This window comes from Onychostoma macrolepis, chromosome 04 (genome assembly GCF_012432095.1).
Source record: "Onychostoma macrolepis isolate SWU-2019 chromosome 04, ASM1243209v1, whole genome shotgun sequence".
Lineage (NCBI taxonomy): Eukaryota > Metazoa > Chordata > Actinopteri > Cypriniformes > Cyprinidae > Onychostoma > Onychostoma macrolepis.
The window spans coordinates 9,810,392-9,825,874 of NC_081158.1; the positions used below are offsets into that span (position 1 = coordinate 9,810,392).

At 36.0% G+C, this 15,483-nt stretch overlaps 1 long non-coding RNA gene across 1 annotated transcript; it reads left to right on the forward strand.

Annotated features, from left to right (window-relative positions):
- Nucleotides 1-4,062: 4,062 nt before the first annotated feature.
- LOC131538856 (uncharacterized) lies at nt 4,063-9,374 on the forward strand. The gene is made up of 5 exons (XR_009270717.1): nt 4,063-5,164; nt 5,415-5,496; nt 5,761-5,837; nt 6,402-6,482; nt 8,861-9,374. It is a non-coding gene; the product is annotated as an uncharacterized LOC131538856 (long non-coding RNA).
- Nucleotides 9,375-15,483: the final 6,109 nt, after the last annotated feature.

Below are 15,483 nucleotides of genomic sequence, written 5' to 3' on the forward strand. Positions count from 1 at the left end.
TTAATTAACTTTACATATTGAACAGAACTGAATCAACACTGAGCTGTCTTTAACTGAACAACGATATTGTTTTCTTTTTGGCAGTTACACTAAGTGGAAAAAAATATATTGAGTGTAAATTATCAAATTTATTAATATTATTAAATAGATGCTTTCTTATTGGGACAATAAAGCCCTCCACCTACCGTTAACTATACCCAAAAACACTGTATTATTAATTACGTATTTTATTCCCACTTTTCAAATATTTCCTTGCCTTTCCCGATGTGATATGTGCTAAAAAAAAAAAAAAAATGGAAAATGAGTTTGCCAAAAGGCAGATTCGAATACACTTCGATCGCGTCTAGTAAAGAGCTCATTCAACTCAATTACATCATACTTTTCACAGGTTTTGCTTCTGGATTCATATTTAGACATCATCACTGTAAAACATATTCAAATGTTATCACTCAACCTGCAGTGCTCTAGCAGTGTCATCAAAAGTTGAATAAATACCTTTTCTTTCATTCCATGAAGTACACTGGTTTGAATTACTGGAGATGGTACTCCCTGGCTCTTTCACTGAAACAAAGATATGTTTTATCCGTCAAATCATTGAATCAGTCAAAACCCTGTAACCTCTGCCCTTGTTCATAAAGGTCATTTACAAACAACAAAATCAGTGGCTAGCAAGTACTGAATAGATAGTGATCTATTATTGTTTTACATACAGGCCATATGCAATATGTTTAAAAAACAAATTGCCATTTACGCTTAAGTAGTTGTAGCTTTAAAATTCAATATCAAGTTCACCGTTTTAGATATCTGTAAGTGCTTTACCTGCAAGTAAATGTTGATAAAGACTGGGCTCATGGTGAGGCACATCTTCCTCCAAGCTGAGGGCAGCTTTCACATCAGAATGAAGAGGGCCACATTGGGCACCAGCAGCAGGGGGTCGCTGAACTTAAAGTCATCACAGGGAAAACACGTGATAATTAGAACAACTGATTATTTTAAAGGGATAGTTCACCCAAAAATAAAAATTCTGTCATTAATTATTCACCCACATGTTGTTCCACACCTAAGACCTTCGATCATCTTCAGAACACAAATGGAGATATTTTTTTAATGAAATCCTAGAGTTAGAGTACTCCACGTGACTCCAGTGGTTTAACCTCAGTTTTATGAAGTGATGCGAGTGCTTTGCTTCCAGACGCCCAGACATTATTCTGTGAATGTGCTTTGGATAATATTATTTTGCAAATATAGTGGTAATTATTATTATTATTTTTTTTTTTGTGTGTGCAAACAAAGCACTCACATTGCTTCATAAATCTGAGGTTAAACCACTGGTGTCACATGAAGTACTTTAATGATGTCTCTTCTACCTTTCTGGACCTTGTATGTACAAGATGTGTTGGATCTCTATGGAGGGAAAGAAATCCCTCGGATTTCATTTAAAAATATCTTCATTTGTGTTCCAAAGATAAACAAAAGTCTTACTGTGTAGAATGACACGAGGGTGAGTAATTAACAACAAAATTGTATTTTTTGGTGAACTAACCCTTTAAATGCAGTCAAGATTGTTGCTTGCCGATTTACTTGAGCTGAAAACTTCCCAGAATCAAGTAAAAGTGCAGTATAGGGCTAGGCAATAAAACAATAATTATAATTATCACAATATACTTTTCCCTTGATAAAACAATAACACATGTATGATAAATGTATGAGCCGACCGCTGCCATCTTGGAAGCGCGTCACCACGCGTCACTCCCGGATAATCGAAAATGGGCAAAAGGGCGGGACGTGGGTGAAGCTGAGCTGAAACCACACCCCTCTATAGTGACAGCAGTGCTGCCGTGCAAAGACAAAACACCATAACTTCGTTTTTGGTCGAAAATGAGTTATTGATCATTTTGGGACATGTGTTTAAGTATCATGGAGAAAAGCCCCGGAGAAACCAAGGCAGAACACAGTATAACATCAGTTACCGCTCTTTGATTTTGTTTTGGAAAGCTCAAATAAGTTTGGTGCTCTGCATTTGTTTGCATTCGTTCGTCAATACTGTGCCGGCCTGGAGTTATACAGTATTCTGCCTTTGTTTTACTGTCCATTAAAGTCTACTGCGTTTATTGTGTACTTCTATATCTGTCGGCACTTCATTAGACAAACAAATGAGAGAGACCGCGATCTAACAAACTGCTCCATATAACAAAGCACTGTAAGCAATAATGATTCGATAACTTGGCACCAATAATTAATCGTAAATAATCTTTAAAGTGTTTTTTTTATATATATATAATGCAGATTATTCACTCAGTGCCAGCTGTCAGTCTGGGGCTGCACACTTCTGTACATGAGGACTCAAATGCCCTGACAGCGTATCACACATGAAATCAATAACTGTTCGCAATTAAATCCTTTTCCTTCCTTTTCTTGTAAGTCGACACAATCAATTGCAATGAACGCCATCGGAGAGGTTTAATTCACAATCATTCGGAGCATTATTCCTGCTGGCGTTCACATCAATCCACAAGTCGTTCTTATAGGTTAAGCTATTTTCATTCAGTTCGATGTAAAAACAATAGGCTAAGTATATCTTGCATCCTTTAATGTTAGCGAACATTGCAAATAAATTGGTTGCAAAACGGTATCTACTCGTGTTTAACTATTTGTCTGGTTGTTATGGTCAGAAAAAAAAAAATGAATCACTAGATGTTATAGCCAGTGATCACTAGATTTGATCCAGATGTTACTATAATGATTCTGTAAATGGTGATCAGCACCCAAATATTGTATATAATGTGGGAGTTACTGCCTTTTTCCTTGGCGTGACATCTCACTTTTTGCAGACAGTGCAAAAGCAGAGTACAATATCAATATAGCCGTAAAAATCAAGTTTGAGATCATTTTCATTAAAACATCTAATTGCCAGATTCCCAGTGTCCTACCTATAATTATTTTTTCTGTACAAATACAAATCTTTAAAGCCAGTTTTCTAAGTTTCACACTCTAGCGAGTTTCACACTCTGGAGCAGAGCGGCAATCCACCTGTCACTCAAGTGGCCACGCCCTTAATTATGCAGAACTTTAAGGCTTAATATAATTTAAACGGATGAGTTATAAAAAAATTCACCCCCCTCACAGTTGTCACGAAGGGAAAAATTAGCTATATAGACCAAAATAATTTTTTGTACCAGGCTGTAAACATGTTTTTTTCTGCTGTAAAGTTGGGCATTTTAACATGGGGAGTCTATGGGATTGACTCCCTTTTGGAGCCAGCCTCCAGCGGCCAGTCGATGAATTGCAGTTTTAGTCACTTCCGTGTTGGTTTCAAGAGAGAGAGCGGGAGGTTGCCGCTTGGTCACCCCCTTCTAATGAACAGATTTGAATACTTCAGTAATTTCCATGAGTACAAATGTTTTGAATATTGTACCTCAGATTTGTGAAATGTTCATCTGTTTGGCAAGTTCTGCTAAAAAAATTATTTTTTTTAAAAATTAACTGAAATTTATTGTGATAATTACCGATATCGACTGATATGTGACTGATAAATTTGATTATCACAATTTTTTTGGCCATATCGCCCAACCCTAGTGCAGTAGAACAGAATCTACTTGATTTTGACTGCGGCAAACACCAAAGTGACAAGGTGAAAATAAACATTTGTTATGCCTTAAAATAAACATGCCTGAATGAAAGTGTTGTTTAAAAGTACACAGAAAACATTAGCAAGAATTTAGGATTTTACAAACAATCTCATCCTGAAGTTAAAATAGTTAGCCTACCGTTTCTTGTGGATTTCCCAATTCCACTGCTGCAGGTGGCTACACCAGCAATTCCTGGTCCTTCTGCTGCAAAGGAAAAAAAAAGTGAATTATTAGAGCCAGTCAACTAAAGCTTGCGACAGACACTGATTAATGTCAGATTTGTTTAGAAGAAAATACATGATTATTGTTGAACTACTGAAAAACTATGTACATTTTAGGCTTTTGGACTCACAACATTACTTTGCAGTATTCAATGTAGGTGACATTACATGACATTTTAAAACACATGTTTCCTATAAGGCAGGGAAAGATAATATATATTTTTTTTAATTTATCAAAACTAACAAACAGGATACCTGGTATCACAATCCTTGGAGCTTGAGGAAATCTTCTCTTTTTAACATCAGTGCATTCCTCCTCTGAGTCAACATCCTGACTATATACAGGGTTTGGTCTGAAACAAAGAATCAGACAGCATTATAGACACAATTTCAAATAAAATGTTATCAATTTCTTTATTATTTGTCAGTTTAAATAACATTACTTTGACTTTCTTCTTGGTCATCCATCAAACTCCAGTGTGAGGATAGCCTTAATACTTCAAATGAACGAAAGATGAACAAGATCAATCTTGTTGCTTTCGATTTACATGAGGGTGAGCAATTAATGACAGGATTTTTAGGTGAACCAACCCTTTAAAATAACACTTCAACAGATGTTTACTTACCACAACTTATTAAACATCTCACTGGCTCATAAAAAATCCATCCGTCACCTGGCTGGAGGCATTTTTTTTACTGCGGAATGAATTTTCGATCTCTCTTTGGGGGAAAATGGCGGCCATGATAATTTGTCACCATGAAGCCAGTTCTGAGGGACTATTTCAGTGCCACCATTTTTAAACTGCACAATGCACCACTGCTTCTTGTTTCACCATGAGAAAAGAAAGAAAAGATAGTAAATAAAAACTAAAGACACACTGTAACCGATTTCTGTAATTTGAACAGTATTTTACTGTATTATGTACAGTAAGATACTGTAAAATGTATATACAGTATTTTACTGTAAACTGCAAAGGATTATGGGAAAATGTATGGTCACTACAGTAAACTACTGTAAATTTACAGTAGTGAACTTGCCCGCGAAAAATGGCAAGGGAGATTTATTTTGTTTGCTGTTTGGTGGAAGCAGAGGTAAAAAGACAAAAGAGACACTTTGCACTGTTAACTAGACAAAAAGGTTAGTAGGCATATATTATTTCTGTTTTACGCAAAACTGAGATATTTTAAGATGTTTTAACTCATTAACAGCAAACTAACATTATCCATCGTGTCGTTTTTCATGTCGGGAGTTGGGGCCTTTTTTTCTGACTGAAGGCCGGATTAACGCCGCCATAACGGTGATAACATCGACTGGTGAGTAAATTAAGGTCACCTATATTAGCCAAAATAAACCTTATTAAACCGAGAAACACGTTTGTAGGTTTGGCTGCCTTTTGATGCAAGTTAGTTAATCTGGCGAGTCGTTACTTAACCTTAACAACGAACGAACGTGAAATAATGTTACTGAGGTAAAGTGCATTGGCAACACCACTGTTTCAATTCAGTGGACATTTTAAACAGTATTTTCAAGTAATTCTTTTGTTTGTTCTTTTCAAATTTCTAGTCTAGATTTTGTCGACAACGTCTGAGGTGTATTTTGGCGCCTCTTCTTGTGACTGGCATAGTTTCCATGATAACATCAACTGGTAAGTTAATAATGTCAGTTAGCCGAAGATAATGAACACAGAGAAGCATAACATCTTTTGTACACTGCCTCTTTATCGCAAGTGTAATTCTCTTCAAATGCTATTTAAGTTAGAAACGTGTGTACCAATGTTGTATGTAACTTTAGAGACGGTCCCTATTCAGTGAGAGACGTAAAATAAAACCGCGAGCTAACGTGAAATACTGAGGAAAACTGAGTTAAGGAATACCACTGTAAAGTACATCTTTTGTATTTTATTTTCAAGTTTGTGATCTTGTGGTGATGTCGTCTGCATCGGAGGAGTATTGGAGTCTTTTCCTGTGATTGCCGTCGTAAAAACAGGTGAGCTTTCATCTAATGTTACTAAAGTAGCTAGATTAGCCACGGGCTGCTGTTCTCCACTAACTTACTTTTTAAAGAGAGGAACGGGCTAGCAATATATTAATATAGTAAGTTTTGCTTATAAATATAAAAAAATGTGGTAACACTTTACAATAAGGTTCATTAGTTAACATTAACGTTAGTTAAAAACATTAATGCACATTGCTTCTACAACATTTATTAAGCGTAGTTAATGTTAATTTCAGCATTTACTAATGCATTATTAAAATCACAAGTTGTGTTTGTTAACATTAGTTAACGCACAGTGAACTAACATGGAATAAACAACAACTGTATTGTCATTAACTAACATTAACAAAGATTCATAAATAGTGTAATAAATGCATTGTTCATTGTTTGTTCATGTTAATTAATACATTTACCAATGTTAACAAATGACACCTTATTGCAGTGTTACCAAAAATGTTTATTTTATTCAAAATATTTGTATTACTGTACGGTAGTTTTTTTCTGATCATAAACTATAGTAACACTAAAAGGGTGTTGTGACTCTGTCTGTTACAGGAGATTTTTCCAAGAAAAAACAGGATCCTGACTATGACTATCATACAGCCAGCTGTCCGTTTTACAGAAATGCAGAATTAGGTAACCCAAAATACATTTTGTTTTACATTGCATTTACATTCATGCATTTGCCAGATGCTTTTAGCCAAAGCAAGTTATATTGTATTTAATGTAGGGGAGCACGGGACACAACCTAACACGGACTTTCTTAGCATGTGTAAATCCACGTGGGGTTCAGAGTATAATTTTTTTATATACACTTTAATTTCACACTTGTCTAGTACAAATATGTTGCGTTGTTTCATAATTACAGGTGTATGTTTTTCGTTATTTATCTCAAAAGAATGGAAATGACAACATGCCCCATAGGTGGGGTACATTGTAACATGTGAGGGGCATGTTGTAATATAACCATATGACAGCTTAAAATATTATCGGATCTAATGAAAAAATATACAAAACAACTAAAATATTTTGTCAATAAAATAAAATTAACTTTTTCAAATAAAATAATGGCGTTTTTTAAGAATTAAAAATAATCTAATTTTGGAGTTTGACAATGAACACATTGCAACCATGCTTGGGACGGCCCTGATCGCAACACACAGCTACATATACAGTGTAGTTCAAAACAGAGTGCGCAAATGAAGAAACACATTCAGAAATGATACACTCCCCTCCCTCCACACACAGCTGTCATAGGACACAAGAAATGCTTTACATTTCTTGAAATAACAATTTCTGAACATTAAACATCAATTATCAGTCTTTATTCACCTGCTTCTTGTGGTTTCTCATTAAAACTCATAAAAGTAAATGGTGTAAATTGCATTGCTAATGTCATAGAATAGCATAGTTTAATAATAGCAGGGCACATTGTAACAGTTTTACAACATTCCCCATCTGTGCAACTGGAATTTAAAACTGGTTAATGTCTTCTGCTAGTTAGCGAAGCATTATAAAATTATCTAAACTGATAACAGATTGGAGATTAAAATAATAGCAGACTTGTCTAATTTTAAATGAATACTAAAAACTGAGATGACAATTCACTTCAGCCAGAAATGCACTTCTGCTTTGGTAGAATAAATATTCAGCGACATCTTCAAAAGATTTTTTAATTTTGGTGCACTTTATTCTCTATATAGTGTTGATATGGCAGCTAATAAAAAGTGTAAATTTGGTTATGCTAGCATGTGTGGAAATATTTAAACCATGTGTGTTACAACCTACCCCGTGTTAGTTTGTGCCCTGCGCTCCCCTACACATTTTATTAAGTTATTCATTCCCTGGGAATCAAACAGGGATGGCGCTAGGGGTGTGTGGGCACCAAGATTGAGTTTTCATGCGCATTAAAATTATTTCTATTGAACCAGCACTTAGACAGCAAAATGCAGCTGCTTCAGGTATCTTTAGCTTACTGTAGACTATAAATTCATAATACCGATATCCCCATCTGACAAAATTAGATTACTGTTACTGTATAGCAACAAATATAGATTTTTAATCATGGTATTATAAGCACAGATTTTCTAGGACACATACACACATTTAGAAATGAGTAGATTATATGAACAGATTGGTTAGCATTTAGCATGGTCTGTGGCAGACTTTACTAAGTGTCAGGGCAACAAAATTCAATAAACAAGAAGTTAATATTAAGTGATTTAAATCGTGAAAAGAAATATTGTCTTTTTTCGCAAAAATGGTTCTAAACAAAGCCATGTTGTACGTCTCTGCACACAACAGTGTTTTATTACTGAAAGAATTTACCTTTTTTGAATGCCTTGAATCAGAGATTCACTGATCTATTCATAAAAACAGTTTCTTCATTCCTGAAAGAATCAGCCGTTTTTAATGAATAGATTAAATAAATGGCTCTGTCATTAAGACAGTGGCCTACTGGTAATTTTAGTCTCATTTTTAAAAGTATCATTCTATTTTTTTTTCTATAATTTACATATTTTTGTGTTTATATTTAAAACATTAATTTCACAATATTATTTATGCAATTTGTAAGTGCAAATTGTAATTAATTACACTTGTTGCTTTAAAAAAAAAAAAATTAAGCCACTTAGCCAATGTAACTTTTCAGCATAGCCTGTTTTATTTGACTTGTATCCCGTGTATTCTGATACATAAATGAATGTCTCTGGGCTAAGCCCCGGATATCCACTCACCCTAGAACCGCCCCTGGAATCAGACCCATTAATTCAGCATTCTAGCACTTTGCTCTACTGATTGAGACTGCATTGTAAAAAATGGAGCTTTAATAATTTGAATGTGATGAATTATCAACTAATTATGTACCTTCCTTTGTAGGTGCGTTCAGATGTAGTATATAAGGTTTTATTAACATCAAAGTGCATACAGCACCAAGTTTGACAGTTGAGGCAAATTCTGTAAACAAATTCTGCTTTGAAAAATAATGTGTTTTTTTTTTCTTTTTGTGCTTGCAGGTTCATTCAGATCTTTGTGGCACCAAATGCATTGAAAGTCACAGGTCAGCTGGAATTCTGGAAAGAGGGTGCAAAGAAAAAGGATTTGCCTGAAAAGCTTGTCAACTTTGACTGTCAAAATTACTGAAATTTAACACAACACAAACTCATTTTTAATGTATTATTTGATTTTATTAACACTACCAGTCAAAAGTTTTTGAACAGTAAGATTTTTAATGTTTTTAAAGAAGCCTCTTCTGCTTACCAAGCCTGCATTTATTTGATCCAAAGTACAGCAAAAACAGTACAATTTTGAAATATTTTTACTATTTAAAATAAATGTTTTCTATTTGAATATATTTTAAAATGTAATTTATTTCTGTGATCAAAGCTGAATTTTCAGCATCATTACTCCAATCTTCAGTGTCACATGATCCTTCAGAAATCATTGTAATATTCTGATTTGCTGCTCAAAAAAACTATTATTATTATAATTGTGTTGAAAACAGCTTCAGGTTTCCTTGATGAATAGAAAGTTCAGAACAGCAAAAGTATGACTCCTGATGTTTGAAGTTTTGATATAGTACAAATGTGTGTTCTTCCACCTTAATTATATTCATAACAAGAGAAATTGCATCTACAACCTGTATGCAGTTATCTCCTTCCTCTGTGTATAATGTATATTTATATGTAGTAACTTTTCTGTATTGTTCAGCTAAGCTAAACTGAGGAGGTAATGGACCATCCAAATGGAGGCTGTGTAATGTGCACTCTTTGAATGGCACTGGAATCTGCATACATGGGATTTCAGATATTCTTTTTACTACTTGCTGCAATGGTAAATGTGGCTTACGCAACAGACGCTTGACTTGTCCTAGATAATTCTCAAAAGAAAAACCAGACACATTATCCAGAGGCCCAAAAAGCTTATACTATAGGTGTATTACCTGGTGTACGTTGAATACAATTTCACTCCTGCCATAAAGCTCTCCAAAATGGCTTACAAAGGAGACAAGCATGTTATGAACCAACTCAACCATGCCATCCGAGGTGCCAGGAGAGAGAAGCAAACACATCCCAACAGAAAACAACATGAAATTATCATACAGCTCACTGGGAATGCTGTTTCTGAGTACAATAGGTCCTGTATACAACATGAATGTGCGTAGCTCAGTGGCTTTCCAGCAATCGATCTCTGTCAGTGACCTGGGCTTACGGTTAAATTCGACAGGTGTGTGGGCACGGAGCATCATCAGTTTTGAAGAAATTTCATTTATGGATTGTCTAGATAATCGTGTGGACAGTGAATGTCCTCTTGTCCACAGGTACAGTAACTTCCTAGTGACACCTAAACAGCAAAGGTGCATATAGTCTAATGGGAACATCGAGACCATTTTTATTATGCCACTTAAAAGAGAAAGCTCCTTGTGATGTTCTTCATCAAGCATTGAATCAAAGTCTTCATCAGTTCATGGTTTTGCATTTGTCTCAGGGTGTCATCTTGTTTTTCCACTCCCCTAACTGGCAGCATTTGTCACACCCTGAGTAACCATTGTGAGCCTTAAGGCCGGTACACACCAAGCCGACGCCGACGCCGACGCCGACGAACTAGTGGCGACGAAAGCAGACTGCGGGGTCGGCCGACGTCGGCAGCTTCTGGGTCCAAAGTTGCCCTGACACACCAAGCCGACGCTCGATACCCGACTGTCAAGTAGCACGTCCGTTCTGCGCCTTTCTCGCACACTGGTTTGCCAGCTGAACAGCCAATCAGAACGATCAGATGGCCTGACTGACCGACGAGCTCCAACGCCGATTCAACATGTCGAATCGGCCGAAAACAAGCCGACGAGGACCAACTGCAGCCAACAGTGCAGAACACACTGAGAAGACTTCGTCGGCCGACAACAAAACTGCCCGGCAGCCAACCGTCGGCTTGGTGTGTACCGGGCTTTAGTCATCTTAATAAATGCACGAGCAGGTGCATCACACACAAAGGAAGAGACAATTACTTGGAACTTTCTACCACAGTAAATGATACCATTTAATAAAAGGGTTTAAGTATTCAAACACACTTTTTGGCTTGCTAATCCCACAAAACAGACCAACAATGAATGGGGACTTACTGTAGTCACAATTGACTAAAGCAAGGATCGGCCAAAACTGAACCATGAAGCTTCTAAAAAGAGGGAGCCCATCAATATTGAACTGAAGCTTTAGTGTATGCAAATTTGTAGGCAAGGTCAAACATTTCAATCAGGATAGCAGTCCCTTAGCCAATCCAAAATGGTAATATTCTCCTCCTTCCATTTTGGTAGTAGGCACATCAACTTGACTCTTAAGAACCGTCCTTGCATCTTTTGGGAGTTTGGGGTGAAAAACCCTTAGAATACTCAGAAGTGCTGTTAATGCAACGAGTGACACAGAGAAAGTTGTGGCCCAATATCTCAAACTGTTCAAGAAAATCATGTGTTGGAGTATCATTGCCATCACTATCGCAGTCATCTGACTCACTAGCTGCTGATTTGTGAGGACTCTCAACTGGAAATGAATGTAAACCTGTGCAATTAACAATCTGGGATCCTGGCATTTCAGAAACAGGACCAGCAAACTCTGTGTTATCAAATACAGGACAAGGCTCATCAGTGACCAAACCAGAATGCTCACTTCCAACAGGCCCTTCAGCAACATCTTGCTTCGGTCTAACGGTCTCCTGAAACTTGAGCAAAATGTCAGACTCTGTTGCTTGAACTATTTTTCTCAAGTGTCTCCTCTTAGATCAACGAGAGGACATTGTTGTGCAAATGGTGCATGGTTTAGTTAAAAAAAAAAAAAACAATGGGATGCTTACTAGAAACAACCTTTTTGTCTGCAGGACAAGTCAACGTTGGAGCTCCAGGGTACTGTAAGAGAAAAAAATACATATGGAATAATATTGTGTGTGTGTATATACTGTATATATTAGTGCTGTCAGACAATTAATCGCATCCATAATAAAAGTTTTTTGTTTACATAATGTGTGTGTCTACTGTGTATATTTATAAAATACAAACACATGCATGTATATGCTCAGTGGTAAAGCATCGCATTAGCAGTGCAAAAGGTCATGGGTTCAATTCCCAGGGAACACACATACTGATAAAAAAATGTATAGCCTGAATGCACTGTAAGTCACTTTGGATAAAAGCGTCTGCTAAATGCATAAATATAAACATATTTATATACAGTATTGTTCAAAATAATAGCAGTACAATGTGACTAACCAGAATAATCAAGGTTTTTAGTATATTTTTATTGCTACGTGGCAAACAAGTTACCAGTAGGTGCAGTAGATTCTCAGAAAACAAACAAGACCCAGCATTCATGATATGGACCCTCTTAAGGCTGTGCAATTGGGCAATTAGTTGAAAGGGGTGTGTTCAAAAAATAGCAGTGTGGCATTCAATCACTGAGGTCATCAATTTTGTGAAGAAACAGGTGTGAATCAGGTGGCCCCTATTTAAGGATGAAGCCAGCACTTGCTAAACATGCATTTGAAAGCCTGAGGAAAATGGGTTGTTCAAGACATTGTTCAGAAGAACAGCGTACTTTGATTAAAAAGTTGATTGGAGAGGGGAAAACCTATAAAGAGGTGCAAAAACTTATAGGCTGTTCAGCTAAAATGATCTCCAATGCCTTAAAATGGAGAGCAAAACCAGAGAAACGTGGAAGAAAACGGAAGACAACCATCAAAATGGATCAAGAATAACCAGAATGGCAAAGGCTCAGCCAATGATCACCTCCAGGATGATCAAAGACAGTCTGGAGTTACCTGTAAGTACTGTGACAGTTAGAAGACGTCTGTGTGAAGCTAATCTATTTTCAAGAATCCCCAAAGTCCCTCTGTTAAAAAGGCATGTGCAGAAGAGGTTACAATTTGCCAAAGAACACATCAACTGGCCTAAAGAGAAATGGAGGAACATTTTGTGGACTGATGAGAGTAAAATTGTTCTTTTGGGTCCAAGGGCCACAGGCAGTTTGTGAGACGACCCCAAACTCTGAATTCAAGCCACAGTACACAGTGAAGACAGTGAAGCATGGTGGTGCAAGCATCATGATATGGGCATGTTTCTCCTACTATGGTGTTGGGCCTATTTATCGCATACCAGGGATCATGGATCAGTTTGCATATGTTAAAATACTTGAAGAGGTCATGTTGCCCTATGCTGAAGAGGACATGCCCTTGAAATGGTTGTTTCAACAAGACAATGACCCCAAACACACTAGTAAACGAGCAAAGTCTTGGTTCCAAACCAACAAAATTAATGTTCTGGAGTGGCCAGCCCAATCTCCGGACCTTAATCCAATCGAGAACTTGTGGGGTGATATCAAAATGCTGTTTCTGAAGCAAAACCAAGAAATGTGAATGAATTGTGGAATGTTGTTAAAGAATCATGGAGTGGAATAACAGCTGAGAGGTGCCACAAGTTGGTTGACTCCATGCCACACAGATGTGAAGCAGTTTTAAAAACTGTGGTCATACAACTAAATATTAGTTTAGTGATTCACAGGATTGCTAAATCCTAGAAACAAAAACGTTTGTACAAAATAGTTTTGAGTTTGTACAGTCAAAGGCAGACACTGCTATTTTTTGAACACACCCCTTTCAACTAATTGCCCAATTGCACAGCCTTAAGAGCGTGCATATCATGAATGCTGGGTCTTGTTTGTTTTCTGAGAATCTACTGCACCTACTGGTAACTTGTTTGCCACGTAGCAATAAAAATATACTAAAAACCTTGATTATTCTGGTTAGTCACATTGTACTGCTATTATTTTGAAAAATACTGTATAATATAACGTAAGAATATGAATATATAAATGTATAAATGTAAATATTTTCAAAATATATACTGTATGTGTGTGTATTTATATATACATAATATACACAGTACACATACATATATTATGTAAACAAAAACTTTTATTTTGGATGCGAGTAAATGACAAAGAATTAAAGTTGCTGCGAGGGTCATTCCCATTTATCAGTTTTTCAATAATATAAATATTATTTTCACCCTCTTTGTGAATTTTTTTTTTTTTTTGGCTTCGAGCTCAAAAATTAAATAAATTAATAATAATATTTGCTGTCGTCTCACGCTCACAATTATGGAATTTTACCAAATTATTACAATTACAATGTTGATTTATTATTATTTTTTTCACTCTGAATTGGAAATAATTTGACCGCGCTTTTTTGGACTAAGTTACAAAAGAAAAAGCTACCCTCGCGCTCGTCCACATAATGGCAGTGACCAGCGTCAAGGCATCAAGGTTTTTTTTTGTTTGTTTGTTTTTTTAATGCAAAAAGTATCACAGAATGGTGATACTTATCGCAGAACACTTGCATACACAGAATACTTGCATACACAGCAAGTGTCCCATGAGACATGGGACACTTGCTGTGTATGCAAGTGTTCTGCGGATTTATGGTAGGGTTTTATGGAAAAATAAAGCGAAATTAAACTATGTATTATTTAAAGAAAATCCTGATTGGCCGTTAGTCCGCCGCAGTTCACTCCAAACTGTCCAGAAAAACAAACACAATGTGGAAAAGATGATTAAAAACGCAAAATGAAATACAAATCATGTACCTTCTTCTCTGTGGTGTAACGTTACGTTATCCGTCGCAACGAAAAGGTATCGCAATCAACTGTCGGCAATCAACTGTCGTCAAACAACGAAACTGTAATGAAAGTACACAGATATTTTTTTGTTGTTATTTCTAGGTGTATTTCATGTCATATTTTTTAATAATCTTTGTGCACTTATCGCTAATAAACCACCGACAAAGCCTTTATGCAGTTGTCTCAGTCTGTTTCGCGCTTGAAATCTGCGCGCTTTGATTTGATTGGTGGTTGGCAGCCAGCTTGAAGTTGCATTACCGCCACCTAACGGATTTGATTGAGGTGCATGAAAAAAAAACATTCTGAAGTCTCTATTTACCTATTATCTTTAAATAATTAGTTAAATGTGTGTAAATTATACATGGTTTCTAAAATAACCATAATAATAATAATTTCAAAATATTTAATTTAAGTTAATGATATAACTGGATGACCACACAGGAATTGTACACACTCTGTGACATTCAGTTATCAGTCTCTGGCAGAATGTGCTCCTAGATAGCCAAAATACTGAGTACAGGGTTGGAGACGTCCATGATGAGGGAGTTTTAAAAACATTATTACTACTACTACTACTACTAATAAAAATAACAACAATAAAATAATTATAATGTCCAGCAGTTTAATAATAATACCCCTCTTCCCCTTTTTCCCCTTTGAGAAGCATGAATGTGCTCACTACATTTCATAAAAATGTACCCAATTGATTTAGATTTGCATTAAAGTGTTGAATGAATACTCCAGTGTGGAAATTAAGCTGACCAAAAATCAACATTGATTCAACGTTTGTCTTTTCAACATTGGAAAGCATTGAACTATCAACATTGATCCAATATTATTTAGTATTGAATTTTCAACCTCAACCAAAATGATGATTCTGATGGAATTTCAACATTGAATCAATGTCACCTTGCTATCTGGGATTGTAGTATTGCAATCATAATATATTTCTTTGCTCATTTATTATAATTAAAATAATAA